The sequence below is a fragment of the Rattus norvegicus genome, chromosome 15 (genome assembly GCF_036323735.1).
Source record: "Rattus norvegicus strain BN/NHsdMcwi chromosome 15, GRCr8, whole genome shotgun sequence".
NCBI lineage: Eukaryota > Metazoa > Chordata > Mammalia > Rodentia > Muridae > Rattus > Rattus norvegicus.
In genome coordinates, this window is record NC_086033.1 from 5,682,800 (window position 1) to 5,696,891 (window position 14,092).

Below are 14,092 nucleotides of genomic sequence, written 5' to 3' on the forward strand. Positions count from 1 at the left end.
ATAATGGGAACAATGCAAATAGCTTTACCTGAAGACCCAGCTTTACCACCCACTTCAGCGCATATACTCAAACCTGATCCACATATGACAAGGACGTGTGGATGAATATGTTCATAGCAGCCTTACTCATATTAGTCAAATGCTGGAAACAACCACGATAGACCTCAACTCAACTGAGGAATGAATATAGAAAGTGCGCTCTATTCAAATAGAGGAACAGTACTCGGGTATCAAAGATGAATACACCAAGAACTTTGTAGGCAAAGGGATGGAACTGGAAAATAGTGAAGTAACAGAGATCGAAAAAGACATAACATGGGATGTATTTAGTGACAAATGGATGTTAGCCCAAAAGTTCAGAAGACCCACTATACAATTCATTGATCACACGAAGTGTAACATGTCAGAAGGCCAAATTGTGGATGCTTGAACCCACTTAGAAGGGGAAGAACATAATCATGGGAGGCAGAAGGATGGAAGGACCTAGGTAGAGGCAGGGAAGGATGGACAAAGGGTGGGGGGAGTAGCAACAATGAAAAGAGACAAGAGAGAAACCCAGAGGAAAAGTGGAATAAATAACAATAAGCATCAGTGGTGGGTGGCGAACTTGGGTAACCCAAATGAAAATGAAGAAGTCAAAATCTTTTCATTTGCAGATGACGTGATACTATTTTTAAAACTAAAAAATGTATCACCATCTCTCTTTTTTTTTTCCTTTTCTTTTTTTTCGGAGCTGGGGACCGAACCCAGGGCCTTGGGCTCGCTAGGCAAGCGCTCTACCGCGGAGCTAAATCCCCAACCCCAATATCACCATCTCTTAAGACTGATAAATACATTCATAAAAGCACAATACAATGGGAACACACAAAATTTCTTAGCCTTCCTTTATGCCAATCCAAATCATACCATGAGAAAATCTGGGAAAAATTCCCCTCATAATCATCTGAAAATATAAAATGAAATAATGTGGATTGAAATACTTAAAATGCAAAGACAAATATGAATTAGTTAGAGGTGATCCTAAATAGAGACAACTTGTCTCTAAAAAATTAAGTTTCTTAAAGCTGAAAATACATTCATTAAAGTAGTAGAATGCAAAATAACACACAAAACTCATTATCTTTCCTGTATACCAAAAACCAACTATGGGAAAGAAATCAGGGAAATATTCTACTCAAAATAGTCTTAAAATATATAACAAAACACCCTGGATAAGCACACTTATAAAGCATACTATTAGTAAGAAGACATATAAAGTACCTTGTCCATATGAAGCCAGACAAGAATTTGTGGATCTAGAAGACAAGGTATGAAGGACTGCGTGTAAATCCCAGTGACTGAGAAAGCAGCCTGGAGCCAGTTGTGTTACTGAGACTTCAGACAGCTTGGCCTTTACACATGTGACACAGCAGACTTCCATGAGCAAATCCTTAGCCTAGAAGATGTAGTTATGGTAGCCAAGAAAAACAAACACAGAACTGTCCCCTTTGCCTGCCTCTTACTACTCTGATGTCCCACATCACAGGAGGGTGAATGGTCTTCCGCATACCCTGAGACACAGCTCACAAGGGACAGCACCTGTCTTCAACAGAGCTTCATCTGAGCCTGCCCTTGGCCTGTGGTGGATGTGCAGGAAGTGAGCTGACAGGTGAAACGTAGCCTGGCTGGGTCTCAAAGTGCAGCTTGAGACTCACCCACTGTGATTGTCAACACTTCCATGTCTCCATTGGGAGGGCAGTGTCACAAGGTCCTCCTACTGTCTTCTCACTCCATTCACATGCTTCGTGTGACACAAGCTCATTCACAGTTCACAGGAGGCAGCATAGCTTCAGAGCCCTCATGTCTGGCCACAGAAGCCAAGAGAAGAATGTTACAGTTCACAGTGACAATGTAAATATGCCAGTGCATTTCCTCCAAGTTTTACTTTCAAGTGTATCCTTTTATTGCAGTTTACGCTACTCTGTCTAGAAGGCCAGGTTGGGGGAGAGCATTTGGATGACGTCACTGGGAACTGCCAGGGCCTCCTGCTAACCAGCTTTCCTTATGGTGACCAGATTCTGAGGTGCCATCTCCAGGAGGCTCTCCAGTGACACAATGGAACCCTTTCCATATCTCCTCCCTCTAAAGCTAGAGATTTCTCTTTGCTCCATTAGTAGTTACATGCTCTGAAAGGGCAGATTGCGTCAGGGGCTTGGCATGGGGAGAAAGATCACGGGACATGGGATGGAAGACATTCTTCTGCATAATAATTTTATTCCCAGATCCATTCCTGTGAAATACATTCCCATTTCCTAGGTTTTCCTGTTTCCCAAAAGTCAGTATTTCCCTCCAGACCTTTAATTTATTGGATATTGGATTTCATTTTCTTATTGTGCATTCCTTCCAAGGTGTCTTTCTTTACATATATTCATGGATGTGTACTCACAAAGTCTCTGTTTTGCATCCCTCTGTTGCAATGATCTTGGTAACATAGTTAATCCAGTTACACAGTGAATATACAACTTTAAATGTTGTGCACCTACTTCAGATGATAAACTTCCAAATCCTTTCTCCAAAAAATAACCAGATATCAGTGAGCAAAGGACAACGTGGACGGAGATTGGTCCTCTGCAGTTCCATTAGACGTCACTTCTCTAGTGTCCACCTTCCTGAGTTCCCAGGGCCAGGCCTGAGGGTGTTAGAGTTTGGACCATGATCCTGTATTCATGCCAAATGTAAGATCCAGGAGGTTGGGCAGGGAGTGGAAGGGCTTGAGGTCAGGTGAAAGCTCAACTTTAATAGGTCCAGAAGTTCTGGAGGGAGTCTATTTGGCCTTGTCATCTGTGGCTTCTACGTTCTTGACCTAGTTGTGAGGAATCCATGTTAAAATTCCACCTAACCTCATAGCTGTAAGAGTGTAAAACATCGCCACGTAAGTTCATTGCAAATTGCTTTCATTGTCCTTTCGTTGCCCACTACCACCAGGTCCAATATAGGGGATATTGTAGATAGATTTAGAGGTTCACTGGGTCTCTCTGATAGTCAAAGTAATAGACTTTACAGAGAACTGGACAGACAGGATTTCAAGAATAAAATAGTTGAAGAATTCTGCCAACCTCTGATCTCTAAGACTTAGAAGCAATGGGGCGTGTATTCTAAACATAATATTATAGGGTTCAATCCCTCCTTGTATGGAGTACAGCAGTCCCAAAATAAGAAAAGAGCCTTTCCACCTTTCCTGGACTCTAATGAGAGTTTTCTTAGTGTCTCCTTTAATGTCTTGTTCATTATTTCCACCTACCCAGAATTCTGCACAACAAAGACTCCAAACTATTCATACATCTTTGACTGTTATTCATAGGCTTTGGCCATGAGAGCTGGGCTATTATAGGACAGCATTCCTAGTCAGTGGCAAAATTAGGAGGAAAGTTCCTAGCAGAGCTTTCTAGTTGCTCTATGATCAGTTTCAGTCCGATGTAGTGAGCTTCTACTCACCCAGAAAGGGTATCAATAAAAACAAGCAGGTACTTTTATCTGACTCTAGGAGGCCATGTGTCAGTTAATTCAGGTTCCCATAATTTATCCTAGCGTTGGCTACCTGTATGCAATCCTTTCTGGGTAAATGATCTCTGTTTTTTATTTACATAGGTGTAAATGTGACATCTGGCTTTGACATCTCCTTCTACACTGTCCAGTGTATGTAGGCGTAACATACCTTGGTGTTGGCAACTCAGAGAGTTCTGTGGACCCAAGACAAGTAGTTTGGTAAAGCTGAGTTACCAGAAACCTGCCAATTCTTTCTGGAAGAATGATCTTTCCCTCTGGTGTTCACCACTAACCTCTGGCCTCAAGCTATCCATTTGATTCTTTTGCATCCTCGCCTCTTAGTTATACTCAAAATACACAAGATCTAAGGCACAAACCACATGAAACTCAAGAAGGATGACGAAAATGTGGATGCTTCACTCCTTCTTTAAGGGGGGAACAAAAATATTCACAGGAGGGGATAGGGAGGAAAATTTTAGGGCAGAGAATGAAGGAACGGCCATTCAGAGCCTGCCCCACATGTGGTCCATATAGATAGATAGATGGATAGATAGATAGATAGATGATAGATAGATAGATATAGATATAGATATAGATATATAGATATATAGATATATAGATATATAGATATATAGATATATAGATATATAGATATATAGATATATAGATATATAGATATAGATATAGATATAGATATAGATATGGATATATATCCACCAAAACTAGATAAGATGGATGAAGCTAAGAAGTGCATGCTGACATGAACCGGATATAGCTCTCTCCTGAAAGACACAGCCAGAACATGTCAAATACAGAGTCAAATGCCTGAAGCGAACCACTGAACTGAGAACGGGACACCCATTGGAGGAACTAGGGAAAGGACTGAAGGAGCTGAAGGGGCTTGCAACCCCATAAGAACCAACCAGAGCTTCCAGGGACCAAACCACTGCCCAAAGACTACACATGGACTGACCCTGCGTAGGTAGCAGTAAATAACATTGTTGGGGCAACACTGGAAGGAGAAGCCCTTGGTACTACCAAGGTTGAACCCCCAGCGTAGGGAATGTTGGAGAGGGCAGTAATGGGGGTTGGACAGGGAGGGGACACCCATTTAGAACGGGAAGGGGAGGGGTTAGGGGGCTGATGGACAGGAAACCAGGAAAAGGAATAACATTTGAAATGTAAATAAGAAATGCCCAATTTAATAAAAATGGGAGAAAAAGAATAACAACAAACAAACCAACAGAACAATAAAGAAAATGTTCCAGGGGCAGTGCAGGGGAATAGTGGTGAACAATAAGGGGGATGTATAGGGGATACACATATGGGGAAGGGAGAGGGAAGGGAATGGGGGCTTAAGGATGGAAATAAGGAAGGGGAATAACGTTTGAAATGTAAGTAAAGAAATATACCTAATAAAAAATTTAAAAATATCGTTCCTCCAAAATTGCTGGAATTCAATAAATGTGCAGTTATAACCGATGCTTTATTATAAGGAATGCAGAGGCATACAGCTCTGTGTGTCCTGGTCGCTTTTTATATTCCTATACTGAATGTTTTTATTTCCTCTAATGTATTAGAGAAATACTTGTGTTTCTCCTTTGTTTGTCACTATAAAGGAAGCTAAATTTGTGAGCACAGGGATAAAGCAAGGATAATTTTCATCATGTATGTGGGATCCACAGAGCACGATACACTGTCTACATCAAGAGCACAGTTTCCTGTGCAGCTCTGGCTGCTGTGAACTGATGGTGAAGCCTAAGCTGCATGAGACTTGCAGAAAACCACTGTTGCCTTACACTTGTGCTGTTACAGGAGGAAGAACCACACACGACTCAGGACGGTCTTGTGAGTGAAGGGTTAAAGGTCACATTTTTATTTATTGGCAAAAATTAATTTATTCGAGAACATTTTAAAGTGGGGAGTCAATGAGTTCAATGTATATAGCCTTAAGAATATAGCATATTAATTAAAAAACTAAAGTTAACAAATAAATAACAAAACTTCAAACGTAAACAAATAAAACCAAATGCATAAAACCAAACTTCAAACTAAAAACAAATATAACAAGTAAATTAGTCAGCATTCAATTCCTGCTGATTCTTCAACATATAACTCCAGCCTGTTGCTGGCCTTGCAAACACAGCAGAACGGCAGGTAAGATGGTAAAAATCTCCTCAAGATGAATGTAGACCTGCCTCACTCGGAGTGGTTGGTTGTTGATGGACAAGTCGTCAAAAGGTTAAACGTGAGGCGTGTTCCAGGCCACATCTCAAGGTCTTTCAAATTTAGCCCAAGATTGGTATGGTTACAAGGACTGAGATGCGGGAGGTGGTGTTAATCTTTGCACCCTCAGTGCTCCTGGTGGACAGTTCTGTCTCTGAGAGTTGTAATCCTGCTCTGTGCCCTGGGAAAGCTTCTGCTACAGTGTTCAGACCTAGGGGTGGAAAAGGCCTGGTGAGAACCTGCCATGTCACTTATCCCATACACAGCAGCACAATTCAGCAGGATAATCCAGGATGATCTTTCATCTGAGGTCATTCTCTCATGCCCAAGAGAGAAGGGTAAGAGATCCCACAGGCCTGCATATTTTCCCAGCTTTCAAAACTGCTAAAAATTAAACAGTGAACAGCAGATAATTCCAATCATACGTATACATTATATTTTAATATCATGTAGCAATGTCTCAATGTCAGGTGAGGAGAGATATGAACAAACTAGAAAACAATAGGAAGGCCTTGGAAGTCTGGCCATCACTGAAATGAAGACTATTATTATTCCTCCAGTGCAGGAATATGCCTGGGGTCCACATGACAACCTCAATATCTGCAAAGACCCAGAGAAACAATATCTCAAGAAGTACATGCACACTGAAGTGATATTATACTTGGCAAGAATATGCTGCATGGAAATCTTGCCGAGGGTAGGCATTGAAGTCCAAAGGAGATACTCATGCAGAAAATAAACTATACCACTCCTTTGTTTATGTGTATCATAAAACTATTTGTGGGGAGACCTAAAGGCACTGGGCTCAGATAATACAAGAGAGCACAGACTGGAGGGATCAGTACACACTAGCCAGAATCTCTATGGATCACATACACTTCATGGACGGAATTTCTTTTAAAATGGACAAGAAAAATATTCTGAGCTGCTCCGAGGTGACAGGTGCTGAGAACTATGGAGAAAGTCACACACCCAATAAGACAGTTTATAAGTACAGGGAATCTACTTGGGTCCTCTCATCCTGTGCTTTCAAATCCTCTCAGTGACACCGAAATGATGCTGCATCTTCTCAGACAAGGCCTTTTGCTCAGTGACCAGTTTTTGCTGATTCAGGGGGTCCTGCAGACTTTCCTCCATTCTCTCCTCATCCTGGTCATTAGAAGATTATATTGTCCATGGAGACATACATATATACAGACACAGACAGACAGACACCCAGACATACACACTTTTGAACTCACCCAAATATATTTGTTCACATATACAAGCAGAGTATTTTGCAGAATGTGGTTAGTTTCCCAGTTAATGGTAATAGAAGGGATCACCCAGTCTACTATTGTGGCATAAGAAAAAAAAAAAAAACCTGGAGTGGAGTAAGTACACAGTGAGCATAGCCTAAAGACAGCTCAGCCAATAAAGTGTATTCCCCTGAAAATCAGAAATTAGAAATGTGACATCTAGGCCTGTTAGCCAAGCCTGCTTAGCAAGGTCACAAGGCTGTGCACAGGAGGCTGATTTCAGGAAACAGAGCACTGGGGGGGGGGGGGGGAGGTGAGCCTCTTCAGTCCTCTGCTCACTGTTTCCCAGTGCATGCAAAGTGAGCTGCATTTTTCAATATGAGGTCCCTTTACCATACAATACCTGACAGGGGAAACAAACTACCAGCACAAACAGCTAGGATTTCTCCATAACCACAATCCAAGGTAAAACTTGTACTGGGATGCTATCAGATATAATTCGAGTAAGAGAAGGCTAATTCAAAGCCAAATGCTGGCAGGTATAATCAAACTCAGCCGCAGTCATTGGAAGGGCTGTACAACATTGTACGTTTTCACTTTCTGACTGATGGATATCTGGGTAATTTTGCTTCATGGCTGCTCTGAGGTGAACCACTACAACACTAATGTGCCACAGTTTCTCTGCTCACACCTACTTCTTGTTCTGGAATCGCTGTGTCAAAAGGTTGAACTTTCACAAGAGTTGTACACAGCTTCTCACAGGGCTACCCATTTGACACCTCCAGCAATGTCTGAGGGTCATCACTGTTCTAAACCCTCCTTACAGATGATTTTCACTCAGATCAAATGATTTTGAATAACAATGGTTAAGATTGCCACAACACAACACAGGGTGAGTGCTTTGGACGATTTTGAGCCTAAGTTTCTGTCTGAGGCAAAGATGTGATTCCACCTCAGCATAACTCCTGGACATCTTCTGCTTGCAGATTCAACTCTAAGCAAATTAATCTTTCAATTAACAAATTCCAGGCCAAACTCCAAAGCCAAGGTATATTCAACCAAGTTTAGGCCAATCTGGAAAGAAAGTGGTGGCAGGTAACGATTAACATAACCAGGATGCTGAGAAGACACAACAAGCCACATGACCTTCCAGTGTTACTATACACTGAGAGCAAAGAAGGCAGAAGAGCTCTGAGTCATCAGTTTCTATACTGAGGTATATAGATTTCACACAGCAGCCTCTCCTCACATCCCTGTACCCTATTCAAGTTTTCTCCAAGTAATATCAATGTTTATGAATAGTTTTCCCAGTGTAAATAGTTTGAATAGTGATCAAGACCCCATTAAGAACAGTTTAAAATGTAATTGGAAAGATTATGTTTTCTCTTCTTCTTTCTCTCTCAGAGTGTTTGTGGTGTGTGTGTGTGTGTGTGTGTGTGTGTGTGTGTGTGTGTGTGTGTATACTTTTACATGTTTCTAAATATGCACATATAGACTTATACAATATATATAAATATATATGTGTCTGTGTTCAGAAACTTGATGACTTCACACACACATGTGAAAAAGCACACATATACACACACTTATATATATAAGACCCCCATATCACAAACAATTAAAACAAACAACTTCCAAAGTACAATATGCACCATAGTCATAAACATGATCACACATATATGTGCCCACAGACAAAAAACACACAAAAAAACACGCCCACAAACACACACACAGAGTCAGAGAGAGATGGAGAGGGGAAGGGAGAGGGAGAGGGAGAGGGAGAGGGAGAGAACAGAAATCATAACTGAGAAGCAGAAAAGAATGGGGAGGCCATCATGCTAGAACAACAGTTGTTGAATACAGATTAGGCAAAGGAAATGTGTCAAGTGAGAGCTTAGACACTGCTCTCCATCCCTTATAGAGTAAACCTGTGTAGGGAATGCACTTCTTGGGCACACTAGGTTGAGAGAGCTGGACAAAAATATCCCTCTAATCCTCACATATCTCACACAAACCCTCACCCTGAGAGAAGTCTTTCCTACATCCCTGTTCATCCAGTCAGCTCCAGGACATAAGCCACAGGAAAGAACACTAAAACACTGACATAGAACAGGACGGACAAACTGCTTCTCAAGCACTGTCACTAGAAACCACGATTTGGACAGGCGGGAGGGACCATTTTCAATGTACGGGGAAAAGGAGAGAAAGTCCACAAGCCCCATTATAATTGACAATGAGAGCCATTCTTTTGGCAATTGAACTGAACTCTAATCAGTTCTGTGCACTACAAAGACGGCTACCTCATGGCATCCCTCTAGCATAATGGCATGTAAGTGTGCAGTGTGTGATCAACAGATCCCCCTTAAGGAAATGCATTTTCTAGTTGAGCAGGAGGATTTGGTTGTCAATCCTCCAGTTTCTTGCATGAAGCTAACATCACAGAAAGTTTTGTAAATGTTCAAAGAGATGAACAACTGGATGAGACCTAGGAGAGTGTCTGGATAAGGTGGAGAAAGGTTAAACTGGTTTGACTTGGTTTATGCTTAGATATCAGGAAAACCTGCCCTTGATGCTTCATTCATCCTACCTGAGGATGCTTGTTACACGGATTTTCATACTGGCTTCCCCACAGAACCTTGTTGTTTCCTTAATAGACTCTTCCAGTGCAATCTGTTCCCATAGAAGCTCCCTGTTCTCATGCCCTGCTCTCTGGGCATTGTTCTTCAGCTCAAACAACTCAGTTAGGAGGGGGCAGAAGCTGTGGCTGAGACACAAAATAAAAATGGTGACTCCCAGCCAGTCTCCAACTTCCTCCCACGTCTCCAAGTCCATTACTCCTTCTAGGGTCCTGATCTGAAGAGAGTCCCAGATTATAGTCCAAGTCCACAGTAGCCATGGAGCATGACCTAGAGACAGGTCAAATGGAGAAAAGAGCCACATTCCAGAAGACTCAGGGCACTTCTCAAAAACTGACACCATTGATTCAAGTTTTTCCCGGAAGAGGACTTAATCCCCATGTGTGCTTATTTGTCCATTTTATTAGAATGTCGCTTGGAGGCCAATCTTTCTGTGTCCTGTGTGTCCTAGAGCCTTCCTTAGACACAGGCTTCCTGGTCTGCTTCAAACACTAAAAAGCCTGATCCTCACTTTACTTCGAAGATAAGAATGGGCTGACACATGCTGTGCCCTGTGCTGGGGTCACAACCTTGTAAGTTACTCACCAGTACCAGTCATTTTCCAGTGTGAGGTGTGTACATTTGACCAAAGCTCTATTGACCTGCTCGCTCATTTTCTTCATGTCGGTCATCACTTACTGGTGCTGCATCGTGAGCATCTCAGACTCAAAGTTGTTCCTGTGGTAAGGCATGGTCCAAGGATGAAATAACATTATGAATGAAGGATTCAAGAATTACATGAATTCAGACTGAATCCTGAACTACCCCAGCCTAGGACATGCCACGCCCTTGCTTCTTGGTACTGGGTCATTTGATATTTATTAAGTTTATTATTGTGAACACGGAGACAGCAGTGCCAGGAAACAGAAGGAGGGAGCTGATTTGCTTGAGCTCCCTGAGGGGGTTTGAAGGAATAGACTAGCTTGCCAAGAACATTCGAGGACCCTGTGTCACAATCCAGGCTCCAACTTAAGCCCATGAAGACTATTCTCCTGTTCTTAGGTAACAATTCTCAATCATAGAATCTATTGCTACATGAAAACCCAAAGGAACATGAACAGTATTTACAGGGAAAAGAATTTATAACACGCACCAGGAGATTCCCATGTGCGTCCACCTGAGCAGATGTGAAATGTTCTACTGCTCACAGTGAGGCTCTCACCCTCATCATTATCATGCCATGGAAATTGACACAGGATAATTCTCAGGCCAAATCAGTACATAGAATACCCAGATCTTAAGTGATACACACAAACACAATCACACATGCATACACACACACAAACTCACACAAAACACTCTCTCTCTCTCTCTCTCTCTCTCTCTCTCTCTCTCTCTCAAATACAATTAGAATGCCAATTAAATATAAGGATGTGGCATTATCTCCAAATACAATGAATAAAATCAGAGAAAACCAGTGATCCCCTGTTGTCAGTCCAGTCACACACTGTGAGGCAGCAAGTGGGATTGGGTCCCTCCAGCTCTTCACAGGACCTATTGAACCCAAAGCACCTCCACGTCAATTACAACAATGATTGGTCATAATCAGAGCACCTAGAAATTCCCACAAGCCAACACCTGTCCAGTCTCCTTAAACCACACAATGAGAGCTCACACACTACTACCCTCACTCCCAGACTGTGATTCAATCAGGCCACAGGCTATGATTTACGTTTGTAGGAATTAAAATAGCCTGTGCCACCATCCCATTCCCATCTGAACTTCACATTCTGATGCAATCAGGAAAGTGATTTTGACCATGAGGACACCCTGGAGTTGTAGCCTACTGTGATGTGAGGAAATGTGGATTTAACAGAACTTGCATTGTGACTACCTGTCATTTAAATTCTTTCCCGGGTAATCGGCCAGGATACTCCTGAGTTCATCTCTCTCCTTCTGCATCTTCTGGAGAGCAATTTTGAGGTTCTCCAAACGCTTCATTCTCTCCTCTTCAACAGGTGTCGTCGAGGGTTGGGACGATGCCTTCTGATCAAACTCTGTAGGTAGATAAACACCAGTAAACAGGCATATATGTGGACACAGTGTCAAGGAAAACTATGCTTACTCTAAACAGAAGTCTGAGGATGAACAGTTCTACAGATACAGTGAATCCCTGACAGAGCAAGAAAGCTATCTTTAAGCTGAACTCAGCTAGTTCCCTGTTCCCACCATCATAGCCATATGATGACATATGCCATCATAGATATAGACCACACCTCCTAAAGCCATTCCTCTGTCACTGAAATTCTAAAGCTGGCCTAAACAAGAAGAATTGGAGGACCTTCTCAGCTAATGTCTGATGTGAGGCAGGTAAGTCCTTGAGTTCAAACTGCTTAACATCTTGAATCCCTAATCATGTGTGTTCAAGGACAAAGTAACTGAGACCTTGATATATGACCAGGAGAGTATCCCTCTTGGCATCAATTACCCAAGTAATCTACAGGACACTGCTGAGAATGAAGTGTTTCAACAGCCGATCCTGGAAGAGACACTTTGTTATTCTTATAAAGGCTCATCCTGGTATTCTTTGACACTGCCCAGGACACTAAAGAGATCCAAGGAAAGCCCCTTGACATATAACAGTTCTTGGTTTTCTGTCAAACTAATGATCAGAAATTATTGTGTCTGGGTCAGCCATTAGGAAGACTGAGGCTCTAAATCATATGTCCTACTCCTGGAAGGACCAACACAAGCCAACCTGCTCCAGGGAGCTCCCCTTGCCCTGCCCAGTACTCACTTGACCTCCTCAAGGACCTTTCCATTCGTCTTCTTCTCCAACATGATAGAAGGCTGGCCTCCCTCTGCCTTGGTCTGGTGCCTGCATGGATATGATTGTCCCTCCGAAAGAGACTGAGGATCCTGGAGAACATGCCTCCTCGGGAACCCATTAGGAAATGAAGGGAAATCGCTCAGGCAGTTGGTGTCACCACAACACTGCTGACATCACAGAACATTCTAGTGTCTCCTGGATACAAGAGAATTTCCAGGGAAGACACTACCGGTGATGTCAGTGGGAAATGCCATAGCTTACTTGCTAACTACCTCCACCCAGACTGACCAGTTTCTGCAGTGGCTTTTCCAGAGACTCACTTTTGAGCCAGGAACACCCATTCGCTCACTCTCCTTCCAGAGCTTCAGAGTTCTCACTCCTTCATTACAACTCAGTTGCTGAGGAGAGGGAGAGTTGTATCAGACCTTGAAATGGATAGAACATCTTTGTTAACAGCCAAAGGTCTAAAGACCGTGGATGAGGGATATTCTTCTTCCTGAAATGTATAAACCCAGTGTCCATGCATGTGACATATAGTCCAATTTCTACAGTTGTTACTGTTCCCCAGAGGCCAATATTTTTTTCCTTCACCTTTAAATGTATGCAAGTTGGAGTATGTTGTTTCTTGGAGTGTGCCTTGAGAGGGGTCATGGTTTCAATATATTCACCCATGTTTTTTCCTGAAATCTCTGTCTTACCATCCCATTTTGTGCAATGGAAACTCCCTTTTCCTGGCAAAAAAGCTTCTCAGGTATAGAACAAACATCAAATTGTAAACTTTCTGTCCATTCTTAAAGTTAAAATCCCCAAAAGTGAGGGAGGAACTGAGACCCAAGCGAGAGCCATGGAGGGGCAGAATGCAGAGGTGCTGCTGGCCAAGGAAGAGCAGGAGGAAGCAGAGAAGCTGTAGCACATCATGGTGCACTGGGAGCTAGAATTGGAGTTTGACCTGGGCAACCTGCTGGCTTCACTCTGAGGACCTACAGGGTGCTTAACCATCATTTATAACTCAGTATCTGGTGTCTCTCTGGCCACCGTTGGAACTGCATTCAGAGGAACCACAGACAAAAGTCATCCAAAGAACAATTCACCAAAATAAATAAAAATTAGTACATTTTTCTTTCAAAAAGGCATACAAATGTATGGTCAAGTCAAACAAAACCCAAGGAAACACAAGAAATGAAATATTTCACAACAACCCAAGAGTGCAAGAAACAGTATAAAAACAATCTCTTAGGGGTTGGGAATTTAGCTCAGTGGTAGAGCAAGGCCCTGGGTCGGTCCCCAGCACCAAAAAAAAAAAAAAAAAAGAAAAGAAAAGAAAAGGAAAGAAAAAAAAGACCAATCTTTTAAATCTATAATAATTCTATATGTATTTCTTGAAATAGCAGTTGGAGGAAGCAGGCTGTCATGCTCTTATAAGTTCCATAGCCTCATCAACCCTTGTGACAATCTCCACCTGTTTGATTTTTTCTTAAGCACAGATATGTGTGAGTTAGAATCCCGAGTCTGTCTGGGATCAGACTGTAAACTGTAGTCAATGTAACACTGGCAATCATTAGCCACAATTTTTTTTTTTTTTATTAACTTGAGTATTTCTTATATACATTTCGAGTGTTATTCCCTTTCCCGGTTTCCGGGCAAACATCCCCCTCCCC

The 14,092-nt window shown here is 42.2% G+C and overlaps 1 long non-coding RNA gene across 2 annotated transcripts; it reads right to left on the reverse strand.

Moving 5' to 3' along the window:
- Nucleotides 1-5,380: 5,380 nt before the first annotated feature.
- On the reverse strand, nt 5,381-11,658 carry LOC134481933 (uncharacterized). 2 transcript variants are annotated; one of them, XR_010057863.1, is made up of 3 exons: nt 11,499-11,658; nt 9,577-10,342; nt 5,381-5,962 (listed from the first exon to the last, which is right to left on the reverse strand). It is a non-coding gene; the product is annotated as an uncharacterized LOC134481933 (long non-coding RNA). The 2 variants fall into 2 exon arrangements; XR_010057862.1 differs by lacking the exon at nt 11,499-11,658 and having other exon boundaries at nt 9,577-10,764.
- Between the last annotated feature and the right edge of the window lie 2,434 nt (nt 11,659-14,092).